General features: G+C 38.4%; 1 protein-coding gene across 2 annotated transcripts in view; it reads left to right on the forward strand.

Annotated features, from left to right (window-relative positions):
• The window catches only part of HS3ST5 (heparan sulfate-glucosamine 3-sulfotransferase 5), a 267560-nt gene that overhangs the window by 160641 nt on the left and 91871 nt on the right, over positions 1–15048 (forward strand). Inside the window, exon 3 of one of the 2 annotated variants that reach the window (XM_046004062.1) lies at positions 3158–3270. The gene's annotated coding sequence lies outside the window, so the exon portion shown is untranslated. The remainder of the gene's footprint in view (positions 1–3157; positions 3271–15048) is intronic. The other variant, XM_046004063.1, reaches the window with a different exon arrangement.

Raw genomic sequence — 15048 nt, forward strand, 5'->3', positions numbered from 1 at the left:
TATAGACTTTTATTACCTAAGAGGTTAAAGTACATATCATGTGTAACAAAGGAAATGGCAGTGACATGTCAATATTGGGTTCTACAACATATTAGCCATTCTAGATACCCTGCAGTCATACCTACCACCAATGGCTCATTATGAGTTACAACTCAAACCAACACAAAATGCAGAGGAACCCTGATTTATCTTAATATTAAAATTTTACAGCACTTTTTGAGCTATTTTATAAATTAATTAATTTCAAAATGGATGAAGCAGTAACATTGAGGTTCAGCTAATTATCTGTAAATTAAATATAAGCATTTAAAATAACCATTTTAATTAAATACAAGACTCAGGCAACTAATCATTAAAAGTGGAATTGGTGACTTGAGATTTATCATTCTGAAACTACTCGCACCACACTTCTAATGAATTCTTTCCTCTACTTAAATGAAAGACAAAATGTATCTCCCCAATGTGGCAGATAACCCTTTCTTGGGTCATTGTTGTCAATTTGGAATTGACTCAGAGCAAAAAAATTTGCTTTGCTACAGTCTCTTAGATACAAAACTGTAGTTACTATTTGCTAAACCATTTCCAACATGACATTTATTTTAGTTCTTGAAAAATCTAAGAAAAATCCTAGTAATTGTAATAGTGTTTATTGCAAAAAAAAATAGGAATATTTTGTAAGAAAAAAATTATGCTTTTCATAGAGGAGGCTCAGAGGAAGAAAAATCTGAATAACTTGTGATTTAATTTTTTAACTAAAATAATTTTTTACAACTTCAAGGATAATGAGGAATAATGCTTTGAATAGCTTCATTTTATATATAGTAACTATATACTTCAAGCTTTATATTTGTCAGAATGTAAAAATATATTGCTATGTTCAAATTTCTCTATGCAATTTGTATATGTTTAAAAAAAATAACCGTTGGCTAGTTTTTATAGTGCAATGTAACTAACACTTAGCATGAACCATGATGCATGGTTAAGTGCTTAATAAACATTTGTACGTTGAGTAAATGTATTGATAAGTTTTATAAAGTATCTTTTAAAAGATTCTCTTTTGAAACTATTTATTGTTATATGATACCTTCTACTTTATTCCAAATAATGAATAAAGCCAAAGTGCATCTCCTTAGCACTTTGAAGGCGGGATGTTGTTCTGCTCCCCTGCCTAATACTGCTTTTCTGTGTCCTGGAATTAGTATAGAAGTTAAAAATCCAAAAGAGAGCAGTGCCCCTGCTGGCTGAAAGAGAGTGATGTAAAGGCAAGTTAGCTTGTTTTGTTCTTTGTGCTAAATACCTGCAATTACTGATTGTCACATTTTTCTTCTGTTGTAAAAACTGAACTAATTGAAGGTACTACCCTTAGGGGATGAGTTCTGCAATGTAACGAATGTTGAGTGCCCTCTTGAGTTTAGCATTTTAATTATTCATAATTATAATGATTTCTGTTTATTTGGGAACTTTAGAAATAATTCTAGCTTCTCAAACAAATTGAGAAGCAGCGTGGTTGAGGCTTTGTTTTCCTCTGTCTCACGTTGATGTCAGCAGCCTATGAGCACGTGAGAGGTTCTCACAAGCAATACATCCAGTTTTCTGGCTAGTAAGTAGCCACTACCAATGTGTGCCATGTCCTGAAAACACCGAATGTACTTTTTTTACTAGTTCTCTGGTTTCTCTGGAACTGTTGGGGCAGTTTTGGGATAGTGAGGTGGAGAATGGGATTCAAGTGGAAGAACTAGACATAATGTATGAAAGTGTGTTAATCAGAGAAGAGATGACAAGAGATTTGGTAACCGGCAATTAGCCAAGTGTATACAATTTTAAAGTCTTTTTCTTGAAAAAGATGTGGTGGGTGCGGGGTGCCTGGATGGTATAGATGGTTAAGCATCTGACATTTGATCTCAACTCAGGTCATGATCTCAGGGTCCTGGGATCGAGCCCCACGTCGGGCTCCACACTCAGTGTGGGGTCTTCCTGGGATTCCCTCTCCTTATCCCTCTGCCCCTCCCCCCACACGCTCTTGCCCTCGCTCTCACTTTTTTTTTTTTTAAGATTTTATTTCTTTATTGACAGAGAGAGAGCACACAAGCACAAGGAGCAACAGAGGGGAGAGGGAGAAGTGGGCTCCCCACTGAGCAGGGAGCCTGATGCGAGGCTCAATCCCAAGACCCTAGGATCCCGACCTGAGCTGAAGGCAGATGCTTAACCAACTGAGTTACCAGGTGCCTCTCTTGTTCTCTCTCTAAAATAAATACATGTCTTTTTTTTTTTTAAGAAAAAAAGCAAAACTTTAAAAAAAAGTGTGTGTGTGTAAAAGATGAATATTCTGGCCATTTGGGACCAGAATAATCTTTATATCTACGATTAAATATATATTAGTGATAATGATGTATTGGGAGTGGACCCTGCAATCTATTTAGATGTCATATATATTCTTAATAATAGCCTGAGGGAAAAAATAATGAAATATTACTTAAAAAAAAAAGTTTGGCATTGCAAACCTGTTTCATTGCAGTCTGTTTCATTTTTTCATCTCCTTCTTTCTTTCTTTTTTAATCTAATACAACACTCCAGTTTTAAAGCCAAACATGTACTCTGCAGCTAGAGAATTCCTCAGGTCTCCTAGTATTCTATATTCAACTTAGGAAGAAGCAGCACGTGCTTAATATATTCAAGTAGTAGGAAAGAAAGGTAAAAGTGATTTGTATAGAGAATCATCATACGGCTCTAAAAGACAGTCTGGAGATACACAATGTGGGCGTCTTTAAGGAGAGTACGTTTAAGCTCTCTCACCTAAAAACTTCAAGAGTAGAAACAAGGTTCTGCTGCAGGAACATTATCTGAAAGTGCATGTGGGCAGTCCCCAACTTAGAAGTCCAACTCTGCTCCGAGGGAGTTAACAGTTCCATATTCCAGGATTAGGCTCAAAACGTAAGCTCTGCTGTTCATCAGCAAATTGTTTCATGAAGGCCCTGGAAGTACCCTTTAAAAAAGAAAGAAAGAAGGAAATCTGATCATCCAAAATATACTTCTTCCCATAACCTATTTTTACCCACTGCTACTGAGGAACAGCGATAAATAAATAAATTAATTAAATTAAATAAAACAAAATGAAAGACTAAATGGAAAATCACTTTTTCTCCGTCTCTACCCCCAGGTGCTAGCAAGCAGGGAACAAGCCGAAAGGACCGGAGGCAGGTGAGAGGAGACCATGGCACATCGACCAAGCAGATAATCATCGCGGGATCCTTGCGAAGTGTCTGAATGTAGGTATGTGTCCCGAGGACTAACATGCTCACAGTGATGGAACTTTCGGTCCTCCACCCCGTGGGTTACACATCTGCCATCTCATCAGCCTTTGGAAAAGCACTACTTGGCATGACATGGCCCTGTCCATGCAGACACACCACCTTTCAGAAACCCCCCAGTGGCTCTTCCATTAGAGGTCCTTCCTCCTCTCTGGGCTTCTCAAATGTTCTAAACAATGACTTTAAAGTGCCTCCTGTTCTCCAGTCTCAGTGATCCCATGTAGAAACCTTCCCACTGACACCAAACCTTATTTCCCGAACACAGAGCGTCTTTGTCCTTGCTGTTCGGCTATCTGAAATAACTTTCCCAAATCCTCCTTCCTGGTTTTAGTTCTGCTTTTCCTCTAAGACCTAAGTCAAGTCCCACCCACATCACAAAAAGCGTGCCTGCCGATTTTCCATCCCAGTTATGTCCTTCCTTCGAACCCGCCATAGAACGCGTAGTTATACTGCGCTCTGACATTTGACATCTTGTGTTATGTATGACTTTGTCTCTCCTTATGCATGTGCCCTGCGTCCTCAGTGTAACTATTTATTTCTGAAAAGGTGGGATCTGTTGAATTTTTTATACCAGAATCCAAGGTGAAGAGTAGTGGGCATGTAATGAGCTGCTCTGCCAGCAAGGGGACAAAGCAAGATGGTGAAGAACGCAGATCCGCAGTGAGACTGCCTGGGCCTGAGTCTGAGCTCCCACTCAGCCAGCTAGTAACTGGCCGTGGCAAGGTTCTTCAAAAAACTTTCTGTGCTTCAATTTCCTTATCTCTAAAATGGGAATAATCAATACATCCATCCCCTGGAGTTATGGTAAAGTTTAAACCAGTTAAATAAAAAGTGCTTTGAATAGTCTAATATGTATTCAAGGCTCAAAAATTGTTACCTAGTAATTACTGTGCATACATGTAATAGTCCATCGCAATTAAGGTTTTCAGGGATGTCATAAGGTAGAATGCGTTATTCCCATTCTAAAAGGAGGAAATCTATGGCTCTGAGAGGTCAGGTCATTGCCTAAAATCACAAGAAGAGGCAGAATGAGAGTCAGCTTGTCTGACCTTAAACCCTGCGTTGTTTCGCACTGCACATTGCCTCATATATGACTTACTGTTGCTAATGATGCAATGTATAGCTTAAACCAAATTATGCTGAGATTTCATTAGCCTTGGCCTTGAAAAATCTTTTCAATGTGCCATGTTTTAGTTGCCTATAAATACTTTTCTTATGGGCTAATCCAAATGTGGTGGAATTATAATTACCTTTTTTTGGGTTGTCTGTCTGGTTTGACTCAGAGGCTAAAATTCAACTCAACAAATATTTCTGTTCCCAGGCACTCAAGGAGAAGGTTAGAGAAACTACCAAATGGATCGTTTTTCCCTGGGGTATTTTATAATCTAGGTGACTCTAGTCATGGAAACAAAGCAAAACACCTCACACATTTTTAAACCTTTCTTTCCTAGGTCTCTTTGAGATTGGCTCTTCCATTCTCCTTTCCTCACCCCATGTCATAATAATGGTCTGGACACAGTACCACTGCCTATAAAAATAACACTTTGGGGTTTGGCTGAATGTGCCATTCGAAAGTAAACTCCAATACGTATAAGCTTTTAAATCATGTTATTCTATTTGAAATTATTTGGGAGAATTTTCAAAAAGTCCTGTTAAACTTGGCAGACTAGCCCCTCTTGGAGTATCTTTATTTTCTAGGAAATCAAGTCTAGTTCTTGTCACTGCCAAAAGTCCTTGGCTGCTGCTACTTCTTTGTGCATCTGTAGTACTTAGCACTGTGCTGGGATATAGTAGATGACTGATAAATCCTTGGTTCAATGAAGTGTTGCCATCCTGGTGATACAGTAATATACTCAGCTCTCCTGGCCCACCACTGGTTTACAGAGGAACTTCAGAGATCCTCTGGAGACCCAAAGGAGCTAGCTTTAGGTGAAGACTGAACAAGAAGGGATTGGAAGGACTAACATTTATGAGCACTTGCCTTATTCTAGGTTTTTTACTTTACATATACCATTTCATTTAACCATCAAAGTAACTCTATGAATTAGGTATTGTTATCCCCCATTTACCGACAAGGAAGCTAAAATTCAGGGTCTAACCAATATATGTAAAAAATCACACAACTAGTGAAAAGAACTTCCCACATAAGTCTAATCCAAAGACCAACAAATGGTGAAGTGTGATGGGGGCGAAGTGAGCCCAAATTCAGAGTCAGGATGGCGGTACTCTATTTGGACACGAGCTGCAAGTGACTCAGGCACATCAGGTAACTTCTTCATGCCTGTTTCCTCGTCTCATGTCACTTTATCATGAAGATCAAAACATTTGGTTTGTAAAATAGCCTTGAAATTATCATTGATGCTATAAACATAAGCTCTAGTTAATGCGTCTGGTAAAAATAGACACTGAAACAGTTTAGAAGCCCCCCGAGTGGTTTGATTGATACGCCAGGCAGTGAAAGGAAGCAAAGGCCAAAAACAGGCAAATGCCATGCCTTTTGTAGGGGTTTTGGAGGCAGACCTAGGAAAGACTGCTCTAGTACTAATGCCAGTCCAATGCTGTCAGTCTTCAGTCCCCGAGCGGCGGTTACCCTATAATATGTCATATCATGTTTTAAAATCTAAGTATAATGGCCACAATTACTAAACTGAATAGAGGGTTAAAGGACTGAATAGAGGATAAAACAGTGGAAATGAGGACTGTTGCATCAGGAGCTGTATACCTTGCGTAAAGCATGGTTGTTGTTAGGCTGCTTATCTGAAGGATTAAGAGTAATGCTGTCCTAGGGGCGCCTGGGTGGCTCTGTACCTTAAGCGTCTGCCTTCAGCTCAGGTCCTGATCCCAGGGTCCTGGGATCGAGCCCCACATCAGGCTCCCTGCAAGGCAGGAGCCTGCTTCTCGCTCTCCTCCCCACTTGCGCTCTCTCTCTCTTGCTATCTCTGTCACTATCTGTCTCTCTCTCTCAAATAAATAAATAAATAAAATCTTAAAAAAACAATAACAAAAACATAGTAATGCTGTCCTTAAACACTTGGTTCTCAAAGTACATGTGTGTATGGAACATCCCAGGGGCCTTAGTGGGAACCAGCCTGCTGCTTCTTGAAGTGATTCATCCAAAAGTTGTTCAGAGCAACTTACGACACTTCAGGTTGTGGCTGATGTCTGGTTTTGACCTTGTAAACATTGAGGGAAGTAAGGTATTTGGTGAGTTTTAAGCATGTGCTTCAGTTAAGTTACTGTGCTGGTAGAAACAGCTTAGTCTTATGAACTGTAAAGTGCTTTCTATTCTTGAGCATTTAATTGCATGTCTTCTGAGTTTAGATAAGTAGTCATTAATCTCAGCATCTGATCTAATCCATGATGGAAGAAAACTACCCAAATTTTTACTTTTCATTGTTTACGTATTAAGTTCCAGAAACCACCTACCAGATTTTTTTTTAATATTTTATTTATTTGACAGGAGAAATCACAACTAGGCAGAGAGGCAGGCAGAGAGAGAGAGGAGGAAGCAGGCTCCCCACGGAGCAGAGAGCCCGATGTGGGGCTCCATCCCAGGACCCTGGGATCATGACCTGAGCTGAAGGCAGAGGCTTTATCCCACTGAGCCACCCAGGCGCCCCCCAGATTTTTTTAAATTGTATTTTAACCTCAGTGACAACAGTGGCATACCTAACTGATACTTTAAACAATATTCAAGAAGCCAAAGAGAAATTAAGAAAGCACTTCTGGGAGTGTCTCTTGTTAAAGCCTGCCTAGAGAAGGCTTCCACTGCTGAGATGGAGAATCTGTGACCAGTCACTCAGTTTCATCTAACCAATTTCAACTGCCAAGGATTTCTAAAAACATAAGCCTATGACATAACACATTTGACCTTTAAGTAGCTGCCTTAATATTTGAATTTTATGTTATTGTTCGTAACTAAACATCTTGATGGTAGAATGGGTTGCTAGAATAATGATTGGAATAATCACAGCTAAGAGTCGTTGATTTGGGGAACACTTTTAGAGCATTGTCTCAAGTTATAAAGGTTTTGGGTTTTTTTTTTTTTTAAGATTTTATTTATTTATTTGACAGACAGAGATCACAAGTAGGCAGAGAGGCAGGCAGAGAGAGAGGAGGAAGCAGGCTCCCTGCTGAGCAGAGAGCCTGATGCGGGGCTGGATCCCAGGACCCTGGGATCATGATCTGAGCTGAAGGCAGAGGCTTTAACCCACTGAGCCACCCAGGTGCCCCTGTAAAGGTATTTGGTACACTGTAAGTCATTATACAAATATTATTTATAAGAATAACATTTATAATATCAAGTTATGTTTTTCTGCAAAGATGTGAAATATAATGGAGGGACATTTTCCTACTTTTACTTAAAAAGTACTCATGAACATAGGTTCTTTAACACAGGGCAGGATAGCACCTGAGAAAAGGCTCATAAGAATTATAATATCTACTGTGACAGTGTTTGTTCTATGCTAGACACTTTAAAATACATCACTTTGAATTTTTAGAATGTCCCTGCAAGATTTTGTTTTCTTCATATACCCACCTATACAATTGGGGCTCCGATCCATCAGTAAATAGATTAATAAACTGGTAAATGGTAGTTCCCCAAGTTAAAGATGCTTTAGACTGCTGTACTCTTACTCTTTAACTATTGGGGAAGCCGTCTTCCTCCATAGACAATAGGAAGTAAGGAGTCAAAAGAAAAGCTCTCAAAACAAAAATGATAATCATAGCTACCATTTATTAATGTGCCAGATGCGGGGGTAGGTGCCACAGGTGCCCTTGAATTCGTTAGCCTCATTAACAGCTCAAAAGGGGTTCATTCATATCAGGTTTTTCAAGTGAATTGGATATTAATATTTTCTTTTGCCTTGTGAGAATTTTGAGTTCAAAGGTATTGAGTCACATATCCAAGATGGCTCACCCAGTAAGCAGCAGAACAGAGTTGCCAACCCAGGTCTTGATGAGTTCCAAATCCATATTCTTTCTACAGAATATTATAAGCTAAAACACATTTCTGATTTATAAAATAAAGATTCTGCACTGCTACATACTGTTTTTTCTCTACCGTTTTTTTCCTCTAAATTTATTCTAAGAATGATTTTAGTTTGGTTTAGAAGTTACTGAGCTTTCTGTGGCTAAGGAATTTTCAGAAAATGAGTATTAATTCAATGAGTATGCACTACTTTGTGTTTATTGTAATGGTGCCCAAGTTTACATTAAAGTCATATTATAACATAAAATCTCATGTGATCAGCTTATATTTCATAATCTAGAATTTCGCTAAGAACTTAAATATGAAAATAGATTTATTAGGCTCACATACAGAAATTGCTGCTCTGGAATACCACAAGTTACCAGCACAACTGAGTAGCTTTCATGCTAATCTTGCAGGAAGCCTAGAGAGACATTTTGCATTCATTCATTAAACAAGTGTCTACTGATTGCTAACTATTTTCATAACTTCATGCCAGGGAGATTGGCAGATAATAAGAACACAAACACCCCTACCCTTAAAGAGTTTTACAAATTAATTAAGGAGAAAAGACTAGGAAACCATTAAGCAATGACAACTGAAGTTAAGCCATATTGCAACAGTGAAATAAATCATTTTAATAACAAAAATAAACAAACAAACAAAAAACAAAATAAACAGTGAGTGCTCCAATTTCATGACTGGAGGTGCTGACTATGGGTTGAAGTAGTGAAAAAGCCCTCATAGAAGGAAGGCAACTGGCTCGGCAGAGAGGATGGATGGTACCTGCCAAACAGGCGCTATGGTAGAAGTGGCCAAGCAGCAGGGGCATTTATTATCCTGTAGCTTTGTGCAGGGGTACTGGAAAAGATGAGATTAGAAAAGGAAGTAAGGCCACTTTACTTAGCCTTTGACTAAAGGCTTTGATTCTAGCTAAAGACTCTGGCCTTTGGCCTCCAGGTGATGGGAACTCATTGAAAATTTTTGAGCAGAAGAATGACATAATTAAAAGAGTGCTCTAAAAAAGATGAATTTGGCAGGAGTCAGCAGGATGGATTGGTAGGGAACAGGAGCAGAGAAACTACCACAGTAATTCAGTTCTAAGGTGATGAGGTTGTAGACAGAAGTGACAATGGGATAGAGGGAAAGAGTAAATGCAAGAGATGGTGCAAAGAAGGACAGGAGAGAAGGTGACGACGGTATGTGGGAGAGAAAGACACAAAATATACTAACTTTACATTCTGCTTGGGAACTTTTATAGTTCACAAAGTATATAGAGTTCACTGACATTATACATACTATTCATGGTCTGAGGTGCCACTGGGTGCCAGGAACATCTTGCTTTTATTCCCTGTAGCATTTCTTTTAGTAAAATCTGCAGTGAAATTCTGATTTCCAAGAGATAATAAATACAATTATAAAAATGCCTGGGAGAGTAATTGTAGCTTTATGTTGTACTACTCCTGCTACTGTGACTACTAACAGTAATGACTGCAGTTCTAGGATGGAAGCATAATTAGATGAGTAATGAAAACCAAACTAAACAATCATGTTTAACTTACCCCCAAAATTTCAGTTTCATAGTTCACCTGTTGTTGTTTTTTTTTTTGTTTTTGTTTTTGTTTTTGTTTTTTTACCAAATTGACTTTCAAAAAGTCATTGATTGATTGTCTGGAGTACATTATTCTCACAAATATGATTTATATTTATAATTATATTTATAATTATATATATTATATATAATATATAATTTATATATAATTATATTATATTTATAATTATATTGATATTATATTTATATATATGATTATAATGATATTTATATTATGATTAATATGATTCTCTAGCAGTTTAGAGCTTATTTGGTGCTTTCCTGTTAGGATTAATTCCATTGTCTTCAAAATGTCCTTATATAGTAATTGTTGTACTTTACAAATGGAAAAACTGAGCCATAAAGAAAGTGAATTAATGATTGATCCCAAATACTGTGAGAACTCAAGAACCTATCTTACCTGTGGGCCCACTGGACTAGAGAGATCAAATAAAACTAGAAAGACATCGATAATCTTTTTAGTTATCTAGGTTTAGTGAAATACCCAGTGCCAGGCAAATGTAGCCTTCTTACCTAGAACACACACACACACACACACACGTGCATGCACATGTACACACAACACACACACTCTCCATTGCATTACAATGATATATCTTAGTTGCTTCAAAAAGCAAGTATCATTTTAATATTACTTAGATGCTGTTTTTAATGCCTCGAGTAAAACATATTGTAGCTTCTAATATTAATTCATTCCCCACTTAGAATTGTTAAAAATATTTATGATCTGGTATAGAGCAAAGCATTTTGTTATCCATTTTCTCCAGCTTTGATATAAAAGCATTCTTCAGCTGTTTTCTAGGGATGGATGTTGTCAAAGTGTGATGGTAATTTATGTTGTCAGTCCATTAAGTTGATTTTATGGCAGCCAACACAACTATTGTCCATTTATGAGAAACCCGAGGACCACTCCGGGTCTCCACGAAGGCCGTTTGATACCTGCCCTCTCATATGGCTGACCTTGAGGGGAGTTGACTTTGGTAATTTATGGCAAACACCATCTAGAAAGACCTATTTGCAAGATTCACTGTCATTTAGTGCTAAATGATCATTGCTGAGTCCAGAGACAATCTGAGCTCCTGACAGAGCAATCCCATAAAAAATATTGCCTACCCACCCAGGTGTCCTTTCCAATTATCTGGAGTAGAAATTAATACTTTTAAAAGCTGCTAGTTTTTGAAAGGTTATTACAATTTATTCCAGCGGTTTCTTTTCCACATTATGATGAATTAGTTTATTACACCATTATTTTCCGTGTCAGCTTTTTAGAAGATTGAACCATAATGTTGAAACATTAGTGTGAATGGCAAACATACTACTTTACTGCTGAGTAATATATTTCTTTGAGAAAAATGTGCTCAGTTTTTAATAACAGGTAATTTTATGTTTATGTTCCCTAATGCTATTGTCAGGTGTTATTTATTTCTGTTTGGTAAGAACTGGAGAACTTTCTTTTAAAATGTTAATGGGGAGTTTGGACAGATTTTAGAGTCACAGTAAGAATATACTACTTCAAAGTAGAAAATATAAATTGCAAGTGTTTTTTTTTCCTGAAAGCTAATATTTTCTAAGGTTTTCTTGACACCAGTTTAATGTATGAAGACTTCCAGGGAGAGTGATACTACTCTCAATTTTTTCCTTAAATTCAGTTGGCGGGAGATTTTTTTGGTTCATTTTTCTAAAGTCTTAATGACTTCCGAGTTTTTCTTTAATAAAACTTCTTTATCTTAAATGATGTCTTTCTTCATAAATAATTTAGTGATAGTCTGTCATTTATAGGTATTTTGTAAATAATACTAATTAGCACTATGATGGAGATTTATTTTTTTCAGTCATTATTCTCTATTATATATTTACTAAAATAGTAGAGAAGTATGGGTAATTTTCTCTTTACCAGGTACTTAAAAAATACTCATTGTACCTGTCTGTGACAAAGATTGATGAGAAACATTCTACCGAGTGCCCAGTGGAGTATACCTTTATTCATAAAGCAAATATATTTTTAATGCTTATTATATGCCAAACATTACACAGCTGTTCATAGTTGGGACATGGCCAGAGCAACAGCTTAGAAATTCGGTCTTTTTTATTTCTGTTACAATTATTTTTATCCCTATAGTTTAAAAAAAAATACAACTCTGCAAAAATTCTGACTCTTGAGTAAACTGAGCAAATAGACAAATTCAGTAACAACTTGGAAGTTTTACATTTCTACCTCCAATCCAACAAATGCTTGCCAAAGGAAATACTGTTTTTTGTTTTCTCATCAAACACATTTGTTTCTTTAGCAAATGTTTTCAATATTGAAGTATTTATTTTTGTTGACATGACTGAAGCAAATGTTAGTTTTAGCGGAATTAAGATTCACAACATTCTTAAGTTTTTCCTACGTGCCTGAGAATTTCTTGATAATGGAGGAGATGGATAACAGGAAGTGCCAAAGTTTCTCCTTTTGGGGGGGAAGGGGTATGATTTTGGTGACGTATAACAGACATGCAGTCAAAAAGATGCACATGTAATAAGCATACAGCTCAGTGGGTTGTCGTGAAGTGAACATACCTACGTAATCAGTACTCAAAGCAAGAGACGGGGTGCCTGGTTGGCTTAGTGGGTTAAGCGTCTGCCTTCGGCTCAGGTCATGATCTCAGGTCCTGGGATCGAGCCCTGCATCGGGCTCTCTGCTCAGCAGGGAGCCTGCTTCCCCCCCCCCCTCTCTCTCTCTGCCTGCCTCTCTGCTTATTTGTGATCTCTGTCTGTCAAATAAATAAATAAAATCCTTAAAAAAAAAAAAAAAGCAAGAGACAGACATCACCCTCGTTTCAACATTTCCTCTCCCAGTTGATCACTCTCCAGCCCTCTCGTACCGTTCTTCCTACTGTTGACGTTAGGCTAGACAGTTTTTTGAAATTTGTATAAACAAAGTCATGATAAAATTATGACTTCTTTTGTTCAACATCGTGTTTTTGAGATTAATCCGTATGGTTTGCACGTGATTGTAGTTTGTTTTCGTCGCTACGTGGTGTAGTCCATATGTTTATTTGCCCAGTCTGCTACCGATGTTCACTGGATTGATTCCAGTACGGGGTCATTGCAAAAAACGAAAGCAAAACTGCTGTGTTAGCTTTTCCATCTGTGTCATTTGGTGAAAAATAAAAGCATCTCTGTTGGGTTTATTTCTTGGAGTATTGGGCCGGGCCTCAGGGTAGGTCCGGGTTCAGGTTTCGTAGATACGGCCAACCAGTTTTCCTGAGTCCTGGCCATCTCTTACACGTACTGGTTATTTTCCTTTGGACCTTAAGCTTAAAAATACTTGGGAGGACCAGGGTAAGTAATTTCTAGGTTTCCGTCAGGCCTGAAATACTGTAATTCAGTGCTTGTTTACAAAAGAGAACATTGGCATGGATTCGCACAAAAGGCAGAGAATGAGAATCTGCTATTTGGTTTTCCATTATATTTCTCGATTTGCATTTGCATCTGGATTTGACTGTTAATGAACCTGAGCATTCCCATGCGGTGCTAAATAATGAAATTACAGTATCTGGTACAGAAAAGCTGGAGAGTTTTCTGGTTCACCCAGTCATATTCCTCCACGTATGGAACATATTTCTTGCCAGGCTGATGGTAGTAACTGGCCAAATGCAAAACAGCACCACTCTTCACCGTTCCTGGTTATTTTCACCGGAGTAAAGTAGCACAGGGGTTGTGTGGATACCTCTCGAGAGGCATTTTCCACAAAACAAGTATTCAGTACATTTTGTTGAATGCACCCATTTTATTGGATGGGGTTGAGGAGGGGCACTTCAGGCTTTCATGTAATCTTGGCTCTGCCAGCTAACTTTGGCCAAATTGTTTATCTCTCTTAGGATCATTTTCTTCATCCGTAATTTGGAGAAAATAATGGCCCTGCCTCATAGGTCACTGTGAGGACAAAAGGACAGCGCAGGTGAAGCTCTGTGCACAGTGCCTGCACACGAGACTCAGTAGCTGTTAGGTGGTCTTGTAGTCTGTTTGTTTCTCTTCCTTCTTTTCTTTCTTTTTTTTTAAATAATGTTCTGTTTGTTTGTTTTTTTAATTTTATGATGGGTATTCTTCCAACTTCTGTCTAAAGATAGTAAAGATTCTGTTGCTCATGCTTCTAGAAAGTAGGCAGACATGCTATAAAGTCAATTGGAACTCGACCACTAGATTTTATCCTTTCTTGTATTAACGTTCCCACGAAAACTTTTGAGTCAAAAATATTTGACTCAGTTGCTCCACCACAAACAGGTCAGACACCACCCCTGGGCACACAAAGCTGACATGACTTGCAAGTCCTCGGGCAGTTCAAGTGCAGTCAGACACAGCATAAAATGGGAGGTTCAGACAGTACCAGTTGCACAGCAGGGCACTTCACTCCAGGAAGGCTTTCCGGAGGAAGTGACATTCCATTCACAGTTGACAGATGCACAGGAACTGACCAGGTAAGAGAGGAATAAGAATGTTGGGACAAAAACATACCAGGCAGTGGAAACAACATTAGAGAGACGAAGGTTTTCAGAAAGACTGAAGCTGAGAAGGCTAAGGTAGAGAGGGGAGGTGGGGGGGTAGGGAAGTATCAGGAAGAAAGAGGTAAGGCTAAAAAGGCAAGGAGGAACCAGTCCATTAAGGCCATATGAACTGGTCTTTGGACCTCGGACAATATCCTGAGGGTAACGAAAAGCTATTGAATGGTTTTAAATTTGAGTGTCAGACCAGACTTTGAATTTGTGTATCAAGATCACATTTGTATATTGGAAACACCATTGTTGGTGCACAGTGAAGAATGGATTGGATGGATAGGAGCCAGGTAGGAGGTAAAGAGAGTGAACAAGGTCGAGGGTAACCGTAGTCTGAGGTCTCCACAGTAGGAAGGGGAAAATAAAAATGATAAAAAGCATCACACTTGGAAATCTAGGATCATCCACATACACTTAGCTCGGACGATGGGATTGGATAGTCGTGGTAGTCACTGAAGGAAGCAATGCAGAAGGAAGAGAAAGGGGAGGAAAGATGGACATATTCCTCTGGGGCCTGTGAAGAGTGAAGCGCCTGTGTTATCTCAGTGCCAAAGGGCAGTAAGTACTGAGTAACCAGCTTTGAGTTCAGGAGAGAAATCTTAAATGAAGGCGGAACCAGCA

This window comes from Meles meles, chromosome 5 (assembly GCF_922984935.1).
Source record: "Meles meles chromosome 5, mMelMel3.1 paternal haplotype, whole genome shotgun sequence".
Classification (NCBI taxonomy): Eukaryota; Metazoa; Chordata; class Mammalia; order Carnivora; family Mustelidae; genus Meles; species Meles meles.